Source organism: Leptosomus discolor, chromosome 24 (assembly GCF_034619465.1).
Source record: "Leptosomus discolor isolate bLepDis1 chromosome 24, bLepDis1.hap2, whole genome shotgun sequence".
Classification (NCBI taxonomy): domain Eukaryota; kingdom Metazoa; phylum Chordata; class Aves; order Leptosomiformes; family Leptosomidae; genus Leptosomus; species Leptosomus discolor.
Genome location: NC_141414.1, coordinates 8935001 through 8941224, shown reverse-complemented (window position 1 = coordinate 8941224; position 6224 = coordinate 8935001).

Genomic DNA, 6224 nt, shown 5'->3' with positions numbered 1-6224 from the left:
GCATTGTTACAGAAAGTGAAACTTCAGGTCTTTTTCATCAGGGTTGAGACTTAACACACTGGAGGAGGATCTCTGTGGACAAACCATCTAAATGTTAAAAAGCTGCTTTGATTGCAGTGGGGAGTTGCCTGAGGCTGTCTGGATCACACTGACATCAACCTGAGTGTAAAAGTTAGTTTTTGTTTTAATGGTGAAGCTAAGGCCCAGAAAGACTTGAGTCATTTCTTCAAGAACACAAACTAAGAATGCAAACAGAAAGAACAGATTCCCAGACTGCTACATTTAGTACCAACTAACTGTAATGATTCTGTGGGTCTGTCTAAAATCCAGTGCCTCCTTGATTTTAATCCTTTAGATGTTCATCTCTTGATACAGAGAAAGAGCGGTGATACCCCCCGAAACCTGCTCTGCTTTGTCTTTCCCAATTCAGCTCATCAACCATTAAGCATGATGACAAGTGCATCACTCCCACTAGATATAACCTATCGCTGTCCCTATTACTTTATCTGGACCTTCTCTGCAGGAATAGCATGTAAACATGAAGCTTCAGCACAGGTGACCCTTTGTAGCTCTAAGGAGAGCATCTCTCCCTGTTCTCAGCAGGTATGTAGCATCCCAAAAGGGGTTATGAGATTTCCCCCTCCAGCCAGGGCAGGCTCTATTTACAGCACCACACAGTCATTTAGAAGCATGAGAAACATTGCCATCTCCTGGTCTACTGTTTAACTTCGAGAAGTTGAAAAAGTCATACCTATGCCCCAGACCATTGCATTAACAACCTACATAGAGATTGATGCCAAAAGGATAGTATTTCATCATCTGGGGAGACAATTCTAATAGAAGAACCTTTTTGACCACTGGGCGGGGGGGGGGGGGGGGGGAACAACAAACAACCAATCGAACTGGAGCCACTTACTATCTCATTATGATGCTTACTGCATCTGAAAATCCTGTTTACTTTAGTATGAAGGCTTTTTTCCCCACCAGGTTTTGAACTGAACTGCATTTCCCTCTAATTCCACTAGATGACCACACTGACTACAAGCATGTTCCTGACCCGAGAGCAAGCTGATCACTCAAACTTTGAGACCCAGTCACTGGCTATGATATCTGTCCAGTATTTATTAAATCCTGCATGGAAATGATTGGACAAATTCTAGGTTTGGCGTCGTGGGTTTTCTGGCTTGGTTTGGTTTTTGCCTGCTGCCATGATTTCTACAGGCTATCAAAAAAAAAAAAAAAAAAAATCCACAGAACGTAGGTGGAGACAAAGCCAAACTGCCTTCTATTTCCCCAAATCCAAATCAACTCAGGATAGGGACAATGTGACCTAACTTTAGCAGCACCTCGGAATGTCCACTAAAGTTGCATCTCTGTGGTTAATTACTGCTATAATCAACTGCTGTAACATGTAAAGTACACAGTAAAACATAAATATACTGATTAACTCAAGTTTGCATAGAACAGAAATTGGGTTTGCACAGGGCATTTTTTTTTTTTAACAGCAAAAGTGAGTTCCCCAATTTTAAGAAATCCTCATTCACTGAACTTCTACAGGCTAGAGTCCTCAAGGTAGTTCCAATGAATGTTACCAAAATCATTCTGGTGTCTTTTATTAAAAAAAATATGCCTGTTAAATGAATCCAAAACAAACAAACAAGTTATTTTAATACTGCTTATGCCTGCCTTACTCATTAACCTTATTGACTGTGCAAACTCGTTGAGACTCTCAGCAATGGAAGGCCCACTTCCAGACCAATCCCAACCTTTCTGGTCCTTAAAATGAAACCAAGCGAAGCACGCAGGCTCTGTGATGAGAAAATCAAAGTAATTGAATTCAAAGGAGGTGGAATAACCCTACTGAGATGCAAAAGCTAGGTGTGTTTTAGCATTCAAGGCACTACAATCTCCCATCAATTTGGAGCTCACACATGAAACCTATACCTGGCCTGCAGATGGAGAATGTTTGATGCTAATGAGCATGCAAGCAAGATCCTGAGCTTGTGCCTGTTTCCAATTTAACTGTGCCCTCCAAGGAAAGACCTAGTTACCATGCTGCAGTAGAGTGAGCTGCTTGCTCTACTATGTTTGTCCCTCGGTGTTTTGGTTTAGTGTTAATTCAGCGTTGCTGTCATGGCCTCTCAAGTCGGTAGGTCAGGTAAGAAAATTTTTGCTTATGTTTGTTTGATCTCTGAAAGCTACAGCAATGTGAAGTGTAGCTCTTACTGAGTATGTCAGCTGCTGCTTGTTTTGCAAAGGAAGACAGACTCCACTGGGGCTAGCTAATTGAGTTGCCTAACAAACAGCTCTGTCTAAAATGGGAAAAAGATCTCAAAAAGTTGTGCAAGGTTCAAGTTTGACCTGGTATTGTGTAACTTGGGATGAGTGGTCTGTGCTGTTAGCACAGAGGACCTTTCACAGTATCTCGCTCTTAAAGGGCCAGCCTAGTGTGCCTACACTGAAAGCCTAGCCTCTCTTTATCATCAGCGGAGGGAAACAGTTTCTAACTGTTTTGGAGGCTTTGACTGACTGGAAGTCTGCATAACTAATCTGCTGCCATAGTTAAATGGCATAAATCCTCCACAACTCATGTTTACTTCATAAACATACTAAAGATGCTGGTGGTGCAGTGTGTCATCTGTGCTTCTTGGGAACTGTGCTTGTATGACGATGCTACAGGAAGTGTGAGGATGAGAAAGTACACCTCGCGCCAACTCTCTTGCCTTGAGAAGGCAACTGAAGCATTTGTGCAAACCAAACTAGGATGCTTACTAAGTGCTGATGTACAAGAGAACTGTACTCACTTGTACGTGCCTTCCTCTTCTTCTTACTAAATAACTAGTTAATTAAGATCATTCATAACATACCATTGAGAAAGCATGTTACAATGAAGAAGCTTTAGAAAGCAATTGTCAAAGGGAAAAAAGAGGTACAGAAGATCAGGAAAAGCATGGAACTAAAGTTCCAAGCACGCCAGAGGTGCAGTATTCTACCTATTTGTACGTAGCGTGCGTACATAAACCAAGATGGTGCTGTGTTCAAAGCGACTGTTTTGTTTGTAGCAAAAGCTAGAGAGATAAAGACTCTCTCGATGACACTGTCAGAATTTTCTTAGTGGGAGGTTTGGCCTGGTGGGATGGGGCAGTAGACACAGAGCCATTCACTGCAGTCCTGAACCTCACTAACTCTCCCCTTATCTTCCGGGACATACAAGCTGAGGGTGTTTTCAGAAAAGAAGATACAGAGTCCATCCTGGAGACAGCAGATGATTCTTGTATTACTTCTGGTGATTTGCAAGGTGAAAACTAAACACTGCTGTGGAAAATTAAGTCCTTTGGTTTACCAAAGAGCAGTGAAGGGGTAGTCAATGGTAGGCTGAGCTTCCCATGCAGACTGATCCTTATTCAAGCAGCAGAGAAGGGATGCCTGTTCCAGTAACCCCAAGCTCCCGGTGCATCTCTACCTGAGCTATTTGTCATGTGAGATGTGCTGCTTTTCAAAGTCAGTTGCCTAAGCTGCAGCAAGCTCATTACACAAGGGCTGCAAAATGGCAGACAGCTTCTGTCTCACAGCTGGAGTTAATTAGATTACGTACTGTAATTGCCAGCATGCCTGGGAGCCAGTCTGCTGAATGTCAGCCCTACACAAGTATCTTAGCTCCATTATTTTCTGGTTTATGTGTGGGAGTAGCTGTGACAGAAACTCCTGCTGGAAAAGCTTCAAGGGCAGTTGCCATTGGGAAGCCAAGGAAGAAATGGGGGTATCAAGAGAGGTTATCGAGGCTCTAGAGTGAGGTGAAGCATCTGGCACCTGCCCAACAGAACAGAACAAAGGGGGACTACTAGGTAAAGGGCTAAAAGTAAACCAAGTCTTGCCCATAGGCCTGTAGGGAAGAGCTCGCAACAAAGAGAGAAACACATGATTGATCATCCCTTAAGAGAGAGTACTGACTAAATTCCCAAGCCAATGTGTGATGTGCCTGTACAGCTGTGGAAAGTCTATGGTACTGAAACCGATGGAGACAAAATGTTACTGCATTGGACTGTAAGATAACTAGGAGCTAATCCCCCTTCCTCTTTTCCCACATGTCTTTCTGTCCCCCTGCCCCCTCGCTAGTAAAGCAAGCACTATAGGGAATGCAGTTTCATGTCATGAGACCAGGAGCTGATCTCAGTCCTCCAACACCCACCCCTAACACCGCTGCTGTTGTCAGTAACCTTTATATGTTACTCTTGCTACTTGCGTTGTACCCTGAGATTCTGATGTAGTTGTCAATCCTACCTATCCTACCTAACCCGGACAAAAGTTGAACTCTATCATTCAGCAGTATATCCACAGCCGGAAAATAAGGTGTTTTGTTTGTCTGTTTCCCCCTCTTGTGTCCGCTGCGATTTTTATTTTTTTTCTCTGTCCACTACAAAACAGGTGAGGCTGGAGCATTCTGCCACGGCTTCATAACAAATGGGTTTTTTGAAGGATTTAACAGCACCAAGGATGGTACATAGCACGTGGAGTCTGCTAGAGGATTTGGTAGCAAGGACAATTCTCCAGGCTACTTTTTTCTTCCACTCTGAAAGTGCCATAGGTAAGTGTCTGGTTCTTTGACAGGGCGGTGAAATGATGGATTGAATGAAAACAATACTTTGTACTGAAGGAACACTTGTTTATGTCTTCTCTTGTGATTCAGTGTTTACACGCTGACCTCAAGCAATTATAACCTTTAAAGCTTTAACTAGGATTCTTGTCATTGTTTATTACAACGTACAGTTTTCCTTGGGGGAACTTGGCAATAGGGAAGTGAAGTAAATGACTAAACGATGTGCACAAAGCAGTGGCAGAGCTAGGATGGAAGCCAGCAGTCTTGCCTTGCGTTTTATTCTCTATCAGAATCTGGAAGTAGAATCTAGAGGACCCAATTCCTCGCTGCTGCTGCCCAAAGTATGAGCCTTATGCCCTTTTCTGTCTTACGTAGCCAAATATTGCAATGTCTCTTTGTGACAAATTAAGCCTAAAGACTTTGAGACTGTCCTGTGTTTCAGAAACAGGAGGCTGTTCTCTGGCTGAGTTTTACAATTATTAATCTTAGAATAACCAATTTCAGACTGGGGACCAAGGAAAGACTCCACTAGAAGCACTGCAAACAAGGGGATCTAGGGCTGATACCATGACTTCAGCAGTTCAAGAGAATAAGCATATTGTGGGACTGGGGCTCTTGTTTACGTTTGGACCAGCAATACTACTTTGCTTTTATAAAGACTGAACAGAGCTAATGCTTCACGACACAAGCTGACAAACGCACACGGATGTGGATGTGCTTGCTACCCTCTCCCTCATTCACCTGGTGCATGTAGTAAAAACAACTTTGAGCACATTCCAGTGCTCTGCGTATCAAGGGTTGGCTGGGATCACCGTTGCTGGTTCAAGGGTCTGGCAGTGCCATCAGCCCTACAGCCACACGCTTTACTACTTTCCTTTCGTGTTTCAGAAAGCGATCATCCCATCTGGGGGCACTAAACAGCAGACCTAGAGGATGAGTCTGGAGTGACGCAGGCAACAACTCTGATCCTTGCTGCCGTGCTGCCAGTGAGCCAAATCACAGCCCGTGCCACTTAACACCAGCAGCAGCACAATGCAGGTATGTCCCCTTACTAGCTGAACAATGAGTTGTACTCCCCTCCGACCACATTGTAAAGGCACTGCTTTATACATTCATCCAACATTTTCCAGTAAAAGATAACTGGAATTGCGTAAGAGATTCAAAATTACATTCTTAAAGTCAAATTTTCCTGTTAGGAGTGGGGAAAATGGGCATCACTTTTGCAAATGCAGACAAGAGATCAAGCAAGTAATTGTGTGGCACTTGGAAACACGTAGTTACAAGCCTGTACTGGGATTGAGGTTAGAGTGACAGGCCACAAATAACATTTGTACCTGATGCTTAAGTCAATGGGTCAGGCTGAGAAATGCCTTGTTCAGTTGCTTTTCCTCAAAAACCATTCCCTGGAGGTTGCAGCTCCCTCCCAGCAACATCCATTCAAAAAGAAACCCCTAACTTCTCAGATACTGACCACTGTTGTATGTAATACCTAATTCATTTCTGTTGAAAATAGTTCCAGTGAGCATCCGTGCTGCAGGCATGGCTGTTCCCTTAGGGAGAACTCTGCCCAGAGAAGATAAGACTGGGCCTTTGAGAACACTAACTGGTCAACTGGAAAAAATGCTCT